The sequence below is a fragment of the Equus caballus genome, chromosome 29 (assembly GCF_041296265.1).
Source record: "Equus caballus isolate H_3958 breed thoroughbred chromosome 29, TB-T2T, whole genome shotgun sequence".
In the NCBI taxonomy this organism is placed as follows: domain Eukaryota; kingdom Metazoa; phylum Chordata; class Mammalia; order Perissodactyla; family Equidae; genus Equus; species Equus caballus.
The window spans coordinates 44,614,669-44,634,360 of record NC_091712.1 but is presented as its reverse complement, the minus strand read 5'-3'; the positions used below and the strand labels follow the sequence as shown (position 1 = coordinate 44,634,360).

Here is a 19,692-nt window from a genome sequence, read left to right as displayed (position 1 = left end):
TGAATGCAATGATTTGAATAATTTCCTTCATGATTCCTTGAATCCCAAATATTAACAGGAACAAAAATAAGCCAATGTTCTAAATTATTCTAATTCATAAATTTTGTTATAATGGCTCAAAGTAGCATCTCAGAAAAAGAAATATGTATGACTGGGAGCTACATTTCCTATCTTGCAGATGCTTGGAGGAGACAACACACAGCATCTGGAGCAAGACTGGTCTGCTGTGTTCATAGGGACATGAAGGAGGAAATAAAGAGTTAACACATAGGTGTTCTCAAATTTCAAAAACTCTCAGGTACAAAAATATGAGATTTCAAGATACATATAGGGAGTGCATATCTAACAAAATCTTCACTTTGCCAAAGAATGCAAACTGGAGTTCCTTTAACTAAAGACATCCCTAGTGCATGGAAATGCTCCCAAGTATTTAAGGATCATCAAATACTTGCAGAAAGGACCAGTAGGAAAGCAAAGTTACCCATTCCAACCACTGCTTATCAGAAATGAAGACAAAACACATTTGCAATTGCAAGTTATATAAATCTGAAAAGAGGATGAACTTTAAAGTTCCATTGTATAATAATAAGTTATATATGGACATACGTATACTAAGAAATCATGTTTCCTTATTGGTATAAAAGTACCATATCAGTTAGGTCATAAGTCCTTATCGAACAAGTGAGTTATATCTAAATCTCAGCTGTGGATACACAGACTCACATCCCAAACACAGCACAGAAAATCCAGCACAGCACTTACTCTAACACTTGAGCCAAGTGGCGCTGTTACTAGCCAGTGATTCACATAGTACAGTACCAGTACTGTCTAATGTTAGCACATGGCTCCTTAAGCGTAAGTGACGAATTCTAAGTAGAAATGTACAAAATAAAGACAATTTCAAAGTACTGATGTTGGGTACATCTACCGTGCTGGGTGTCTGAGGAGTCAAGGAAGATCGTGGGAGCCAGTTTCCGCAGGAGTGGATTCCCGGCATCTACGCTGCAGTGTTTGGCCGTGGCACAGGGGTCATCACTGGGCCATTTCAGTAGGTGAACTTTAAGCAGTGTTACTGCCTGCATGACCCCAAGCCATGTTCTTTGCCCACCTAGCAGATCTGTGCATTAACGACAATCTTTTCAACATTTTAATTGAGGTATAATTTACATACAATGAAATGCACAGGTTTTAAGTGTCAGTGAGGTGAATTTTGACAATTGTATACACCCATGTAACTAACACCCCAAACAGCATATAAAAATTCTTTTACCCCAGGTACTGGGTCAATGAATCCCCATAACCGCCAAAAGGCTACAACTTTTTAACACCATAGATTAGTTTAACCTATTCTTGGGCTTCATGTAAATGGAATTCTTTTGTGTCTGGCTCCTTTCACTAAACATAATGCTTTTGGAATCCATCCATGTTGTTTGTATCCGTAGCTTGTTCCTTTAAATTCTGAGAAGTATTATATTGTATGTATATACCATAATCTATCTATCCATCCTGCTGTTGTTGAACATTTGGGTTATTTCTAGTTTGGGGCTATCATGAAAATGCTGCTATAAACATTCTTAATACAAATATGTTTGTAGACATGTTTAAATTTCTTTTGAGTACATATCTAGACACGCTGGTTCATAGAGCTGAAATGCATTTAACTTTATAAGAAACTTTAATCGCTCTCTAAACCAGTAATGAATTAGGGGTTTAGGGCTCCAAATTCTTGTTGACGTTTAGTATTGTCAGCCTTTTGATTGTAGTTATTCTAGAAGGTGAGAAATTGAATCACCATGTAATTTTTTTTGTAGCGAAAACCACAATTTCAACATTGGGTACCACGTGCTGTGCTTTCACTCATATCATTTCCTTGGAGCTAATGAGCAAAGGGTGGAAGGACCTTTGGGAACCGTGCAAAACATGGAACACTTCACGAATTTGCACATCATCCTTGTGCAGGGGCCATGCTGATTTTCTCTGCATCGTTCTAATTTTAGTATATATGCTGCTGAAGCAAGCACACCAAGTCATTTTAATTAGCATTTTCCTGATGATTAACGATGTTGAGTATCATTTCATGCACTTATTGGTCACTTGTATATCTTCTTTTGTGAAGCGCCCATTCAAGTCTTTTGTCCATATTTTTTCATGAGGTTTTCTTTCTATTGTTGGTTTATGGTTTGTTATATTCTGGCTAGAACTCCTTTGTCAGATATATTATTACAAACATGTTTTCCTGGTGTGTAATTTTTCTATTAATCTTCTTAAACGTATTAATTAAACTTAACTTTGTTGAAGTCCAGTTTATAATATTTTTTTATGGTTAGTGCTTTTTGTGTCCTAAGAAATCTTCACATATCCTGAAGTCATGAAGATGTTATAGTTTCAGCTGGGAGCTTTATTGTAGAAGTTTTATCATAGACATTTAGGTCTATGATCCATCTAGAAATCACTTTTGCATATCGTACGAGAAGGGATAGAGGTTAATTTCCATTTAATCTTCAGTTGTTCCAAAACTATTGGTCAAAAAACTTTATCTTTCCCTATTGAATGGTCTTGGTGCCATGGTGGATCAATTTCCGGATTCTTTTCCTTTTTTTTTCCCCCCTCTATTGCTCTCTCTTCATGCCAATATCACATTGTGTTGATTACTGTAGCTTTATAGCGAGTCTGGAAATGAGGTAGCCTAAGCCCTTCAACATTGTTCTTTTACAAGACTGGTTATTCTACTTCCTTTGCAATTCCAAACAACTTCAGAATCATCTTGTCAATTTCTTCAGGAAGGCCTGCTGTGATTTTGATTGAGATTGCATTGTATCTATGGATCAATTTGGAGGAAAAAAGTCATCTTAAAAATACTGACTCTTCCACTCCATCAATATGGCAAATTCCTTCCTTAGGATTTCTTTAATTTCTCTCAGCAACGCTTTGTGATTTTTAGTGTAATACCTTTCATTATATTTATTCTTAATTACTTGTGGCATTTTGATATTACTGTAAATGGCACTGATTTTTCAAATTTCATTTTCTGGTTGTTCATTGCTACTCTCTAGGAATACAACTAATTCTTATGTATTAACCTTTATCTCATGCTCTTGCTAACCTCCTATATTAGCGTTTGTAGCTTTTGTAGTTCCACAGGGGTTTCTACACACACAATTGGGCTGTCTGCAAATAATGACAAGTTTTACTTCTTCATTTCCAATAGTGTACTTTTTATTCTTTTTTCCCCTTTGTCTTATTGCATTGGCTAGGACTTTGATATTGTGCTGTTGTTCCTGATTTTAGGGAACATCAGGTAAAAAGCTCTCAAAGTGGATTTTAGGAATTTTAGGGAAAAAGCTCCCAAAGCAGATCATTATGTATGAGGTTAGCAACAAGCTTTCTGTATACGCTTGTTCTCAGACTAAGGAAGTTCCGTTGTCCTCCTCATTAACCCATAAATGGGTGCTGAATTCTATCAAATGCATTTCCTGCATCTATTGATACAGTCTTACGATTTTTCTCCTTCATTCAGTTAATGTGATGAATCAGTGATTGGTTTTTCAATGATAAAGCAACTTTGCATTCCAGAGATAAAACCTGCTTGGTTATGATGCATTACCCTTTTATATATTGCTGGACTCAAAAATGCAAATATTTTGTTGAGAGTTTTTTCACGTGGGATTTGGTCTGGAATTTTCTTTCCTGGGAATATTTTTGTCAGATTTTGGTATCTAGCTTATGCTCACATCATAAGACATGTTGGAAAGTGTTCCTCCTTCTCCTGTTTTCTGAAAAAGTTTTTGTAACATTGGTATTTTCCCAGTGAAACCATCTGGGTCTAGAGGTTATTTTTATTTTTACTTTTTATTGAAATTATGATAGTTTACAACCTTGTGAAATTTCAGTTGTACATTACTGTTTGTCAGTCATGTTGTACATGTACCACTTCACCCTTTGTGCCCACCCCCTACCCTCCCTTTCCCCTGGTAACCACTAATCAGTTCTCTTTGTCTACATGTTTAACTTCCACATATAAGTGTAGTCACATGGAGATTGTCTTTCTCTATCTGGCTTATTTCACTGAACACAATACCCTCAAGGTCCATCCATGTTGTTGTGAACGGGATGAGTTTATCCTTTTTTATGGCTGAGTAGTATTCCATTATATGTATATACCATATCTTCTTTATCCAATCATCAGTTGATGGGCACTTAGGTTGCTTCCACATCTTGGCTATTGTAAATAATGCTGCAATGAACATAGGGGTGCATGGGACTTTTGGAATTGCTGATTTCAAGTTCTCTGGATAGATACCCAGTAGTGGGATGGCTGGGTCATATGGTATTTCTAATTTTTTGAGAAATCTCCATACTGTTTTCCATAGTGGCTGCACCAGTTTGCATTCCCACCAGCAGTGTATGAGGGTTCCTTTTTCTCCTCAACCTCTCCAACATTTGTCACTTTTTGTTTTGGTTATTTTTGCCATTCTAACGGGTATAAGGTGATATCTTAGTGTAGTTTTGATTTGCATTTCCCTGATGATCAATGATGATGAGCATCTTTTCATGTGCCTTTTGACCATCCGTATATCTTCTTTGGAGAAATGTCTGTTCAAGTCCTCTGCCCATTTTTGATTGGGTTATTTGATTTTTTGTTGTTGAGTTGTGTGAGTTCTTTATATAATATGGAGATTAACCCTTTGTCAGATACATGACTTGAAAATATTTTTTCCCAATTGGTGGGTTGATTGTTTCAATCCTGTTTTCCCTTGCCTTGAAGAAGCTCTTTAGTCTGATGAAGTCCCATTTGTTTTTTCTTTCTATTGTTTCCCTTGTCTGAGAAGACATGGTGTCTGAAAAGATCCTTTTGATACTGCTGTCAAAGAGTGTGCTGCCTATATTTTCTTCTAGAAGCCTTATGGCTTCAGGTCTTACCTTTAGGTCTTTGACCCATTTTGAGTTTATTTTTGTGAATGGTGAAAAAGAATGGTCAATTTTCATTCTTTTACATGTGGCTTTCCAGTTTTCCCAGCACCATTTGTTGAAGAGACTTTCTTTTCTCCATTATATTCAGCTCCTTTGTTGAAGATCAGCTGTCCATAGATGTGTGGTTTTATTTCTGGGCTTTCAATTCTGTGTCATTGATTTGTGTGTCTGTTTTTGTACCAGTATCATGCTGTTTTGATCACTATGGCTTTGTGTATATTTTGAAGTCAGCAGTTGTTCTTTTTTCTCAGGATTGCTTTAGTGATTTGGGGTCTTTTGTTGCCCCATATGAATTTTAGGATTCTTTGTTCTATCTCTGTAAAGAATGTCATTGGGATTCTGATTGGGATAGCATTGAATCTGTAGATTGCTTTAGGTAGTATGTACATTTTAACTATGTTTATTCTTTCAATCTATGTGCATGGAATATCTTTCCATCTCTTATGTTGTCATCAATTTCTTTCAGGAAAGTCTTGTAGTTTTCCTTGTATAGGTCTTTCACTTCCTTGGTTAAATTTACCCCAAGGTATTTTATTCTTTTTGTTGCAATTGTGAATGGGATCATGTTCTTGAGTTCTTCTTCTGTTAGTTTGTTGTTAGAGTATAGAAATGCTACTGATTTATGTATGTTGATTTTATACCCTGCAACTTTGCTGTAGTTGTTGATTATTTCTAATAGTTTTCCAATGGATTCTTTGGGGTTTTCTATATATAAGATCATGCTGTCTGCAAACAGCGAGAGTTTCACTTCTTCATTGCCTATTTGGATTCCTTTTGTTTCTTTTTTCCTGCTTAACTGCTCTGGCCCAAACCTCCAGTACAATGTTGAATAAGAGTGTTGAGAGTGGACACCCTTGTCTTGTTCCTGTTCTCAGAGGGATGGCTTTCAGTTTTTGCCCATTGAGTATGATGTTGGCTGTGTATTTGTCATATATGACCTTTATTATGTTGAGGTACTTTCCTTCTATACCCATTTTATTGAGTTTTTACCATAAATGGATGTTGAATCTTGTCGAACGCTTTCTCTGCATCTATTGAGAGGATCATCTGGTTTTTGTTTCTCATTTTGTTAATGTAGTGTATCACATTGATTGACTTGCGGATGTTGAACCATTCCTGTGTACCTGGTATAAATCCCACTTGACCATGGTGTATGATCTTTTTAAAGTATTGCTGTATTCACTTTGCCAGAATTTTGTTGAGGATTTTTGCATCTATGTTCATCAGTGATATTGGCCTGTAGTTTTCCTTCTTGGTGTTGTCCTTGTCTGGTTTTGGGATCAGGGTGATGCTGGCTTCATACAATGTGTTAGGAAGTACTCCATCTTCCTCAATTTTCTGGAATAGTTTGAGAAGGATAGGTATTAAATCTTCTTTGAATGTTTGGTGGAATTCTCCGGAGAAGCCGTCTGGTCCTGGACTTTTATTTTTGAGAAGGTTTTTGATTACTGTTTCACTTTCTTTACTTGTGATTGGTCTATTCAGACTCTATTTCTTCCTGCTTCAGTTTTGGGAGGTTGTAAGAGTCTAAGAATTTATCCATTTCTTCTAAGTTATCCAATTTGTTGGCATATAGTTTTTCATAGTATTCTCTTATAATCTTTTGTATTTCTGTGGTATCCATTGTGACTTCTCCTCTTTCATTCCTAATTTTATTTATTTGAATCTTCTTTTATTCTTAGTGAGCCTGGCTAAGGGTTAGTCAATTTTGTTTATTTTCCAGAGGTTATTTTTTCCTATGAAGGTTTTAAATTATAGATTCAATTTCATATATATGTGACTATTATATTTCCCATTTCCTCTTGTGTTTTGATAATTTTTGTCTTTTAAGGAATTTGCTTCACTTGAGCTGTCAATTTTGGGGGCATAAAATTGCTGATAATATCCCCTTACTTTTCTTGAAATTTCTATTGGATCTGTAGTGACATCACTTCTTTCAGTCCTAATACTTGTGTTTTGTATTTGGAGCCCTGTTATGAAGTGCACAAACTTTTAGGATTGTGTTCTAGTGATGAATTGACACCTTTATCATTATAAAATGACCTCTTTGTCTCTGGTGGTATTCTTTGCTATGAAATTCACATTGTTGATATTAATACAGTGACTTCATTTTCCTTTTTATTAGCATTAGTATGGTACAACTTTTCCATCTTATTCTTTTAATTTATTTGTGCCTATTTATTTTACTTTACTTTTTTAGGAGTTGATAAGTAAATTAACTATTTTTATTTTTTAATTTTTTTTTTGGTGTGTATTTTTTTTTTTGAGGAAGATTAGCCCTGAGCTGACATCTGCCACCAATCCTTCTCTTTTTTGCTGAGGAAGACTGGCCCTGAGCTAATATCCGTGCCCATCTTCCTCTACTTTATATGTGGGATGCCTGCCACAGCATGGCTTGACAGGTGGTGCATAGGTCTGAACCAACAAACTCTGGGCCACCAAGGCAGAACGCATGAACTTAACCACTGCGCCTCTGGGCTGCCCTATTTGGTGTGTATTTTTAAACTGTGTTTGTAGTAGGCTATATATAGTTAGGTCTTGCTTTTTAAAAATCCAGCCTCACAATCTCTACATCTTAAATGGGATGTTTAGATCCTTTATATTTATTGATGTGATTATGTTTATATCTATCTTTTGTTATTTGTTTTTAATTCATCTCATCTATCTCCCCCTCCCCCTTTTCTCTGCCTTTCATATTGAGTATTTTTTTATAGACCCATTTTATCTTCTCTGTTGACTTATTAGCTATAACTGCTTTTTTAAATTTAGTGGTCACTTCAGGGTTCAGCATCCATCTTTAATTAATCACAGTCTACCTCCAAGTGATATTATACTGCTTTACATGTGGTGTAAGAACCTTATGATAGTAATCTTCCATTTCTCCCCTCCCAAACTCTGAGCAGTTGTTGTCATACAGTTGACTTTACACATGTTATAAACCCCACAATATATGACCAGTTTTGTAAAGGCAATCAATTACATTCTAAAGAGATGTAAATAATAAGACAAAATTTCATATGTTTACCTATGCAGTTGCCATTTCCACCACTTCTTTGTTCCTTTGTATAGATCCAGACTTCAATCTGGTATCATTTCCCTTCTGTCTAAAGGATTTCCTTTAATATTTCTTGCTGTGTGGGCCTGCTGGTAACAAATTCTCAGCTTTTGTATGACTAAAAAGGTTTTTTTGTTTAAGCCTTTGCTCTTGGAAGATATTTCCACTGAGCATAAAATTCTAGGTTGAGGGTACTTTTCTTTCAGTACTTAAAGATGTTCTCCACCGTCTTCTTTGCTTACATTATTTCTGACAAGAAATCTGATGTCATCCTTGTCATTCTTTTGCATATGACTTGATTTTTTCATCTGGCTGCTTTAAAGCTTTTCCCTGTATCACTGGTTTTGAGCAATTAAGCAGTTTCCTTCATGTTATGTTGGAGGTAGCTGAGCTTTGGGTTTATAGTTTCATCAAATTTGAAATATTTCTTCGCATGTTTTTTCTGGACCTCCCTCTCTTTCTTCTTTTTTGAGGACTCCAATTACATGTATATTAAGTCCCTTAAAGTTTTCCAACAGTTCAGTGATGATCTTTTTTTTTTGCTGGGAAATATTTGCCCTGAGCTAACATCTGTTGCTAATCTTGCCCCCTTTTTGGTCTCCCTGAAGCCCCACTACATGGTTATAGATTCTCCTTGTAAGTTCCTCTAGTTCTTCTATGTGAGCCGCCACCACAACATGGCTACTGAGAGTCGAGTGGTGTGGTTCCACGACTGAGAACCAAACCCAGGCTGCCAAAGCCGAGCATACCACACTTTAACCACTAGGCCATCAGGACTGGCTGTCTTTTTTTTCTGTAAAATTATTTTTTTCTATGTTTCATTCTGGGAAGTTTCTATTGCTATGTGTTCAAGTTCACTAATCTTTTCTTCTGCCATTGATTCCATCCAATGTATTTTTCATCTCACATACTGTAGTTATTTCTAGAAATTCTAGAATTTCTACAAGTTTTGTTGTTTTTTTTTTTCAACATTCCATGTCTCTTCTTAACTTTTTGAGCATCTGGAATACAGTCAAAATAACTCTTTTGTGTCCTTGTCTATAAATTCAACATCTGTGTCAGTTTGATTCAGTTTTAATTGACTGATACTTCTCCTCATTGTGGATCATATTTACCTGCTTCTTGGTATACCTGGTAATTTTTGATATGATGTCAGACATTGTAAATTCGACCTTGCTGGGTGCTGGATATTTTTCTATTCCTGTAAATATTCTTCAGCTTTGTTCCAAGTCAAATTACTTGGAAAGTGCTTGATCCTCTTCATTCTTGCTTTTAAGATTTGTTAGGTGGGACCAGGGCAGTATTCTCATGAATTATGGAGGTTTCCAGTCTGCTGTGAACAAGCACTGTTCCCTTGAATCCTCCTGGCTGGTTCTTTTTCTGGCTTTGAGTAGTTTCCTTACATGAATGGATACTTTAATCAGGATATGCTGATTGGTGTTCAGCTGAATACTTGGGGAGGGTCCTCTGTGAACACCTGAGGAGGATCCTCTGGGGATATTTGGGGAGGGTCCACTGTGGATATTTGGGGAGGGTCCTGTGTGAACAACTGAGGAGGGTCCTTGTGGATATTTGGGGAGGTTCCTCTGTGGATCCCCAGAGTTTTCTGTGTACGCCCCTTTCCTCTGCAGCACCCTGTCCTGGGAGGTCTAGCCACCTTTCTCTCCTCAGACTCTTAGCTCCATCTCCACTCAAGGAGCTCACCGGGCTCTACCTTAGTTCCCCTCCCTCAGCCATGGTCTGAAAACTCTCTCAAGGCAGTAATATATGGGAAATCATAGGGTTAACCTGGTTTCTCTCAGGGATCTCTGTTCTTCGTTGCCTGATGTCCAGTGTCTTGCTTCATGTATCTGTCCTTTCTTTGCTTGTTTCAAGAGAGAGGGTAAATCTGGTCCCTGCTACTCCAACTTGGCTAACAGAGGAAGTCCTTATTCCTAACACTTGTAATTTATTCCTTGTATCCTTATCTGTCAGATGTACTTAGGTATAATTTGCATGCAATAAAATTCATCCTTAAGTGTAAAGGTTGATTTTGACAAATGTATACAATCATGTAACCACCACCACAATCAACAGAAAATTTTCATCATCCCCAAAGTCCTGTCCTGCCCTACTGCAGTCAATTCCCTCCCCCAACCCTCAGCACCCGACAACAGTAATCTGATTTTTGGGCCTAGAATTCTGCCTTATCCAGGGTATCATATACAGTCATGAATCACTTACTGACAGGAATATGTTCTGAGAAATGTGTCATCAGGCGATTTTGCTGTTGTGTGATCACAGAATGTACTGAAGGGGAATAAAATTTGCCACCCCAAAATACATCTCTTTAACATGAGGATTATTTTAGAGTGATCTTTTTTTCTTTTGAGGCAGATTAGCCCTGAGCTAACATCTGCCACCAATCCCCCTCTTTCTGCTGAGGAAGACTGGCCCTGAGCTAACATTTATGACCATCTTCCTCTCTTTTATATGTGGGATGCCTACCACAGCATGGCTTGCCAAGTGGTGCCATGTCCGCACCTGGGATCCGAACTGGCGAACCCCGGGCCGATGAAGCAGAACGTGTGCACTTAACTGCTGCACCACTGGGCCGGCCCCTAAGGTGATCATTTTTAAGAAACAAAAGACTCAGAAAGTTTTCCTTGTTACCTCCTCCTTAACAGCCTAAAAGAATTCAGATTAGAAATCCTTTCTCAGGAAGCAAGCTATCACCTTAGCACAAGATGAACTGGGTGGTAGACAGGGAGGAACCTAGAAAGGCCTGTTTGCTGGGCTCCCGTCTGTGTTCTTCTGTTTCTGTGACCAGACACTTGTTTTCCAAACATTTGCTCCTTTTCTCCTTCCTGTGAATTGCTTTCCTTCTCTTTGAAGTCCCTGACTCTCCCTACCCCCAACATCTTTTGTCTTCAGCTGAGGATGGCATTTAAGGTGAGAGCTTTGGTCCTTACGGTGAGTTATTCTGTTTTTCTGGGTCTCTCCTATGTATATGTGTTATTAAACTTTTCTTTTTCTCCTGTGAATCTGTCTCATTCAATTTAATTCTTAGACTAGCCAGAAGAACCTAGAAAGGTAGAGGAAAGTTTCTTCCTCCCCTACAGTACTTACACAAACCTAGATGGTATAGCCTACTACACACCTAGGCTATGTGGTACTAATTTTATGGGACCACTGTTTTATATGTGGTTTGGCATTGACTGAAACATTGTTACGTGGCAGATGATTGTAAACAAATTCATATGGTATGCAGACCTCTGTGTCTGGCTTCCTTCACTCAGCAAATTATTCCTGAGATCCATACATGCTGTTCTGTGCAGAAGCAGATTAGTCCTTTCCATTACCAAACAGCACTCCACTGCATGGATAAACTACAACCTGCCCCTCCATTCTCAGTTAATTGACACCTGAGTTGTTTCCGATTATGAACAAAGCTGCTGCAAACATTTGTGTGCAGGCCCTGGGAGAACATATGTTTTCATCTCTCTTGGGTAAATACTCAGGAGAGGAATTGCTGGGTCACATAGTAAGTCCATGTTTGACTGTACAAGAAACTGACAAACTGTTCTCTAAAGTTGTTGCACCATTCCACGTGCCCCACAGCAAAGCCTGAGCCTTCAAACATTTCCTCTGTTTCGGGGGCAGTTGGTATCATTAGTCTATCTATCTCTTCTTTTTTTAGTGGTTAGTGTTGCTAGCAGTTTATAAAATTTATTAATTTTGCGAAGAATCAACTTTTAACTTTGTTGACTTTTTGTTTATCTACTTTCTATTTCATTCACTTCCATATTTATTTTTATTTTCTTTCTTTAACCTTGGGCTTAAATTTTTCCTAGACTTTTGATGTGGAAGCTTAAATAATAGATTTTATAGTCCATTCTTTTCTAATATAAACGTTATTGCTGAGTACTGCTTTAGTTGCAACCAACAAAATTTGATATGCTGTGCTTTCATTAACAATCCATTTAAAATATTTTCTAATTTTTCTTGTGATTTCTTTTTTTATTCATGGCTTATTAAGAAGTGTGTTTCATTTCCAAACATTTGGAGATTTTTCTGGCCATCTTGTTATTGATTTCTCATTTAATTCCATTTTGATAAGAGAATATACTCTATGTGATTGTAGTCACTTAACATTCATTGAGAAATGTTTTATAGTCTTTCTTGGGGAATTTTTCACGTATATTTGAGAGACATGCCAGTTCTACAGATGTTGGTGTCTTAGTCTGCTTGGGTTGCCATAACAAAATACCACAGACTGTGTGTCTTAAACCATAGGCATCAATTTTCTCACAGCGCCAGCATGGTCGGGTTCTGGTAGGAGCTCTCCTCCTGGCTTGCATATGGCTGCCTTCTTGTTGTGTCCTCATGTGAATTTACTGTGGCATTTGTGCATGGAGAGAGAGAAGCCCTGATCTCTCTTTCTCTTCTTATAAGGACACCAATCATATCAGCTTAGAGCCTCAGCTTTATGACCTCATATAACCTTTATTACCTCTTTATAGGCCATATGTTCAAATAAAGTCACACTGGGGTTAAGGCTTTAACATATGAATTTGGTGGGGGACACAATTCAGTCCTAGCAGTTGAGTATAGTATTCTCAAGTGTCAATTACATCAAGTTAGGCCATTGTGTTGTTCAAATCTTCTATATGCTCAATGATTTTTTTCCTACTTATTTTATCAATTATTGAGAGAGAAGTCTTAACATCTCCAACTATGAGTGTGAATTTGTCACTTTCCTCTTTGAGGTCTGTCAGTTTTGCTCCACGTATTTTGAAGCTCAGTTTTTAGGTGCATGTGCATTTAGGATTTTTAAGTTTTATGAATGACCCTTAAGAATGATGAATTGACCATTTAATCATTACAAAATGTGCATCTTCATCTTTAGGTCTAATATATCTTTTATTAATACAACTACAACATCTTCTTTTGCTGACTGTATTTACTTTCAATCTGTCAGTATCTTTATATCTAAGCTGTGTTTCTTGTAACTGCATATAGTTCAGTCTTTTTAATCAGTCTGACAATCTCTGCCTTTTAATTGGCATGTTTAGTTAACTTACCTTTAATGTAATTATTGATACAATTGGCTGTTTTTTATTGGCCCCTTTTGTTTTTGTGCTTCCCTTCTACATTCTTCTTTTTAATGAACAGAATATTTTTGGTAGAGCATTTTATCTCCTCTGTTGACCTTTGTATTAACTTTTTAGTGGTTGATGTAGAGATCAAAATTTGCATCATTTATCACAGTCCACCTTCACATACTTTACGAACAGCTTAAGAATCTTGTAACAAAATATTTCCATTTACCTCCCCAGTCCTGCCCTTTGACACTTTGTCATCTCATATGTTACTTCTACTTAAGCTATAAAGGCCTCAGTTGTCACCATTTTTGCTTTGAGTAATTAAATCTTTAAAGACATTTAAGAATATTTACGTACCTACATATTGATAGAAAGATTTTTAAAAGTTTCCTTGTATTTACCTTTTCTAGTATTCTTCATTTATTCCTACAAATATGAGCTTCATTGTGCTGCCATTTCTTTTCATCCTGAGGAAGTCAGCATTTCTTGTAGAGCATATTTGCTAATGGTGAATTCTCTCAGTTTGCTCTGTCTACAAATACCTGTCTTTGTCTTCCTTTTTTTTCAGTGAGGGAGATTGGCCCTGAGCTAACATCTGTGCTAATCTTCCTCTCTTTTGTATGTGGTATGCCACCATAGCATGTCTTGATGAGTGGTGTGCCAGTCTGGACCCGGGATCTGAACACCCAAACCCCAGGCTACCAAAGTGGAGCATGTGAACTTAACCACTACGCCACCAGGCCAGCCCCCTGTCTTCCTTTTCGAAGGACAGTTTTGCTGGATAAACAACTGCTTTAGCACCTTGAACACAGGCTACTTTGTTTGGTTTTGGTTTGCTTTATTGCACTTTGCAGACACTGAATTTTTTACAAGAAAAGGTTTGTGGCGATTCTGCACCAAGCAAGTCCATTGGCACCATTTTTCCAGCAGTATTTGCTTGCTTCATGTTTCTGATCATATTTTGGTAATTCTTGCATTATTTAAAAATTTCTTCATTATTATTATATTTGTTATGGTGATCTGTGATCAGTGACCTTTGATGTTACTACTGAAATTGTTCTGGGGTGCCATAAATTGCACCCACCTAAGATGGAGAACTTAATTGATAAGTCCTTAATCGATAAATGTGTTCTGACTGCTCCACTGATTGGCCATTTGCCTGTCTCTCTCCCTCTCCTTAGGCCTCTCTATATCCTGAGACACAATAATATTGAAATTAGGCCAATTAATAACTCTACAATGACCTCTAAATATTCAACTGAAAGAAAGAGTTGCACATCTCTTACTTTAAATCAAAAGCTAGAAATGATGAAGCTTAGTGAGGGGGGCTTATTGAAAGTTGAGATAGGCTGAAAGCTAGGCCTTTTACGCCAAACAATGAGCCAAGTTGTGAATGCAAAGTCAAAGTTCTTGAAGAAAATTAAAAGTGTTACTCCAGTAAACACACTAATGATAAGGAAGTGAAGCAGCTTATTGCTGATATGGAGAAAGTTTTAGTGGTTTGGATAGAAGATCAAACATTCCCTTAAGCCACAGCCTAATCCAGAGCAAGGCCCTAACTCTCTTCAATTCTGTGAAGGCTGAGGGAGGTGAGGAAGCTGCAGAAGAAAAGTCTGAAGCTAGCAGAAGCTGGTTCATGAGGTTTAAGGAAAGAAGCCGTCTCCATAACATAAAAGTGCAGGTGAAGCAGCAAGTGCTGACGGAGAAGCTGCAGCAAGTTCTCCAGAAGATCTAGCTGAGAGAATCAGTGAAGGTGGTGACAGTAAACAGCAGATTTTCAATGTAGATGAAACGGCCTTATATTGGAAGAAGATGCCATCTAGGACTCTCATAGCTAGAGGGGAGAAGTCAATGTCAGGCTTCAAAGGACAGGCTGATTCTCTTTTTCAGGGGCTAATGCATTTGGTGACTTTCAATTGAAGCCAATGCTCATTTACTATTCTGAAAATCCCAGGGCCCTTAAGAATTATGCTAAGTGACTCTTCCTGTGCTCTGTAAATAGAACAGCAAAGCCTAGGTTACAGCACATCTCTTTACAACATGGCTTACTGAACATTCCAGGCTCTCTGTTAAGACTTACTGCTCAGAAAAAAAGATTCCTTTCAAAATATTGCTGCTCGTTGACAATGCACCTGGTCATCCAAGAGCTCTGATGGAGATGTACGACGAGATTAATGTTGTTTAATGCCTGCTAACACAACATCCATTCTGCAGCCCATGGATGAAGGAGTCATTTCGACTTTCAAGTCTGATTATTTAATAAATACATTTCATTAAGGCTACAGCTGCCATACATAGTGATTCCTCTGATGGATCTGGGCAAAGCAAATTGAAAACCTTCTGTTGAAAGAATTCACCATTTAGATACCATTAAGAACATTTGTAATTCGTGGGAAGAGGTCAAAATATCAACATAAACAGGAGTTTGGGAGAAGTTGATTCCAGCCCTCATGGATGACTTTGAGGGTTCAAGACTTCAGTGGAGGAAGTAACTGTAGATGTGGTGGAAACAGTAAGAGAATTAGAATTAGAAGTGGAGCCTGAAAATGTGACTAAATTGCTATAATCTCATGATAAAACTTTAACGGATGAGGAGTTGCTTCTTATGGATGAGCAAAGAATGTGGTTTCTCGAGATGGAATTTACTCTGGTGAAGATGCTGTGAAGATTGTTGAAATGACAACAAAGGATCTGGAGTATCACATAAATGTAGTTGACAGAGCACGGCAGGGTTTCTGAGAATTGATTCCACTTTTTTTTGAAAGAAGTTCTGCTGTGGGTAAAATGCTATCAAACAGCACTGCATGCTTTAGAGAAATTGTCTGTGAAAGGAAGAGTCAATTGATACGGCAAACTTCATCATTATTTTAATAAAATTGCCAAAGCCACCCCAACCTTCAGCAACCACTACCTTGATCAGTCAGCACCATCAGCACTGGGACAAGACCATCCACCAGCAAAAAGAGTATGACTCGCTGAAGGCTCAGATGATGGTTAGCATTTTTTAGCAATAAAGTATTTTTTAATTAAAGTGTGTAATTGTTTTTTTAGATGTAATACTACTGCATACACTATAGTGCACACATAACTTTTGTATGCACTGGGAAACCAAAAAATTTGTGTGATTCACTTTACTGCTATATTTACTTTATTGCAGTGGTCTGGAATCAAACCTGTAGTATCTCCGAAGTCTGCTTGTTCATCATTCCACTATATTCTGACTTGTGTTGTTTCTGACAAGAGTTCAGTGTTATTTTTATTATTATTCCCCTGTGTAACTTATTCTTATTTTTGTAGCTGCTTTAAGCTTGTCTCTATCGTTTGCTCCAGCATTTTGATGATGATGTGTCTATTTACTCTTGGAGCTCACTGAGATTCTCAAATCTGTGGGTTGCTGTCTCTTTTCAGTCTTGGTCATTACGTCTTCAAATTGTTCCCCCGTCCCATCCTCTCTCACCTCTCCTTCTGGGACTCCTACCACACGTATGTTAGACCACCTGGGGTTGTCCCATAGATCTCAGAGACTGTTCCATTTTATAGTCATTGTTTTTGCTTTGTGTTGAGAGTTTGGATAATTTCTACTGATTGAACGTCAAGTTCACTCACCGACCCGTTCCCCTGATGTATCTAGTCTGTTACTAAACCATGAGGAATATTTTGTTTCTAACACCGCAGTTTTCATTTCTAGCATTTCCATTTGGTTCTTTTGATAGTTTATATCTTTCGGTGATATCCCCCATCTCCTCCTGCAAGGTGTATACCTTTTCAACTAGGTCCTCTGGCATGTCTTTCAGAGTTATTTTAAAGTCTTTGATGATTCCAACATGTCCATTCTGCTCTATTGACCATTTCTTCTTGTGGCCATGTATCATATTTTCTTTCCTCTTCGCACATCTTTTAGTTTTTAATTTTAAAGCAAACCTTGTGTTTAAAAGAACAGTGGAGATTGAAGTAAAAAACATTTACTGCCTTCCCCACCCCCTGAAAAAGGTGCTGTCAGGCCACTAGCTCGGGTGTCTGAGTGAATCTGTATGGTAGGGAGCTTGGTCTGGGCTCTGTTGAGCTTAGTTAGATTCCATTCAACGCTGGCTTCACACAGCTGTGGGCAGGACCAGGACTTTGGATCTGAGACTCTGGATCTCTCTTAATGCGTTACAGCCTGGAGACTCACTTTCCAAACCATGGGAGATCTTTTTCTGCTTCATGACTTGGCTGCCAGCTTTTGCGTGACTAGTTGGTGCTCTCTTCTCTCCAGTCTCACCTCAGCTTTCTCCATTCTGCTGCCCAATTCCCAGCCTTTCGAAGGCAAACATACTGCCCCCCAAGAGGCCTGAGAGAGAGGTGCTCAGCATTCCCGTCCTCCTGTCTTTTGAGTGTGATGGTAGCACTTGGTGATCCGGGACTGCTGGAGAGGGGCTGTCAGCTTCCCTGCTCTTCTTTCAGCTCTCAGTACCTCCGCCTTCCCTTCACTGAAGGCCCAGTTCCTCAGAGGAAATGTCTTCTCTTCCAGGGCCCCCTGCTCAGAGTTCACAGGTCTGTTGCTTTGCATTCACTGGAGGCCTAGAGAACCTCAGATGGATTCTCTCAGCACTTCTGCCCTCTCTCAGCTTCTGTATACTCCCCTTTGGACAGGTGGAGGCCTGTGGGAAGAGCTGGTGTAGGCACACAGGACTGAGCTGGGCCCCTTGGGACTCTCATCCACCTTGCCAAGCTCTGTGCCACTGCTAACGTTCTCAAAAAAGCCTCCTTGGTTTCTACGGTAAATTCCTCCTCCTGCTCCTCTACCAGGGATGAAAACAATTGCAGGTCTGTTCTCTCCAAAGAAGAATTTAGTCCACTGAGATTTCTTTGACTCTTCAGCTCTCTGATGGATCTTAAAAACTATGACTTTGTAATTAACCAGATTGTTTTAACTGTTAGGGTTGGAACAAATCTCGTGTGACTTACATATCCTAATCAAAAATGGAAGTCCAGAATCCTTTGTAATAAATGTATTTTTTCTAAAATCAAACAGAACTGTTTTCTGTGGTTGGTATTAAACACCTCAATTGATTTAGAAACTGGTATCAGGAGTGGCTGCAGGTAACAGATTGCTAGGGCAATAGGGGAATCTGAAATTGATTAGTTCATTTGGCGGGAGCCAAGGGCAGGGAAAATCCAGCTCATTTGCTGGGTTGGACTGTGGCTGCAGGCCACGTACTGTTTCTGTGGGTGCTGTGGAAGTTAAAGAACAAATGAGAAGCTCAGGTGCTTGTGTTTATATTTTTGGTTCAAGGCATGGACTAAAACCCAGGAGCTTTCTACAACTGACAATCACTTGCTCATTGCGACAAGAGATAACCCAAACCAAAGTGAATATCTGATTGTGAAACTTGTGGAGTTTAACATCAGTTGGACACCTCATCATGGTCTATTAGGACCCTAAACTCTTCCTGTGGTTATTTTCAAAGTTCCTGAATGTTCAGATGGCTAGACATACCCAGGAACTGGCAGATCCAACACTGATTATTTGTTCAATGTGGTGATCCCCAGTGCCCAGCACACATTAGACATCCAAAAACACTGTACAGAGGAAGGAGTGAATGTGCCTCTTCTTTTTCCCTTGCTTTGCCCCACAGTTTTTCAGAGTCCGTCTGCCCATGGCAATGAACTTCACAATCTAGTCTACAGCTTACAGAATGTCAGTGATAGAATGGTCATCACCCAAAAACCCTGGACCTAGGACTGATCATAGTAACTGCTGGGGCATCAGCTTGTCTCTCTTTTGGACAGAGGGTGGGTGCGTTACTGGTTTAAGAGTGAAAGCTACATTATAGCAGTTTTACTGAGGGGCCGAGGGATGATGTATAAGAATGAGACAAAGAGTATGTGTTGACGTTGGGCAGCCAAAGGCATGGGCTGAGGCAGCCACTGATTGTTCCTTTTTGGTTACCAAGCATCTCAACAATCTGTATTTGGGGAACTCCTCCACTTTTGGAGCCTGGTTGATACCGGGCTCCGTCCCTTTGCAGTAACTAAAAATTCCTGATGCTCTCCTCCCTAGCTTTCCTGGAAGCCAGCATGCAGGTAGGTAGGCAGGTCTGCCAATTAGCTGCATCCATTCGTGGCATAAGGACGCATGCAGGCTCTTGCCCTTGGTAGTGGAGCGTCTGCAGCATGGCCTCAGCCCTGGAGGTATGCCGGTGGTGGAGCCTGGTGTCGAGGGCCAGTTGCTCAGTGCAAGCTTACAGACACTGATGTCCTCACCAGAACAGAGCTGTTCCTGCAGCACAGTCCTAAATCCGGTCCTCTGGCTCCTTGGAGCTTCTAAGAGTGAACCACTGACATCTTAATAAATTCCTTTTCATTTAAGTTGCAAAAGGTGGTCTCTGCTACTTACAAATTAGAATGCTGACTGATATACTGCGTAACTGAGAATACAGATCCCATGATCTCAAATGTTAATTTTCATTATCTGGGACAACATATATCAGCCCGAGAGGACGTAAAAGTTTCAGCTGAATGCGACTAATTCCCTGGAGCATGCAAAACCTTCAAGAGTGCCTTTATTTATTTTTAATTTCCTCATCTAAAAGCAGTGCG

At 38.7% G+C, this 19,692-nt stretch overlaps 1 protein-coding gene and 1 non-coding gene across 27 annotated transcripts in view; both read right to left on the bottom strand.

The window, feature by feature from the left end:
* DIP2C (disco interacting protein 2 homolog C) overlaps window positions 1-19,692 on the bottom strand; it is a 469,662-nt gene that overhangs the window by 36,398 nt on the left and 413,572 nt on the right. The gene's annotated exons all lie outside the window — the stretch shown is intronic.
* On the bottom strand, window positions 1,915-2,021 carry LOC111771263 (U6 spliceosomal RNA). Its single transcript, XR_002805008.1, has one exon. It is a non-coding gene; the product is annotated as a U6 spliceosomal RNA (small nuclear RNA).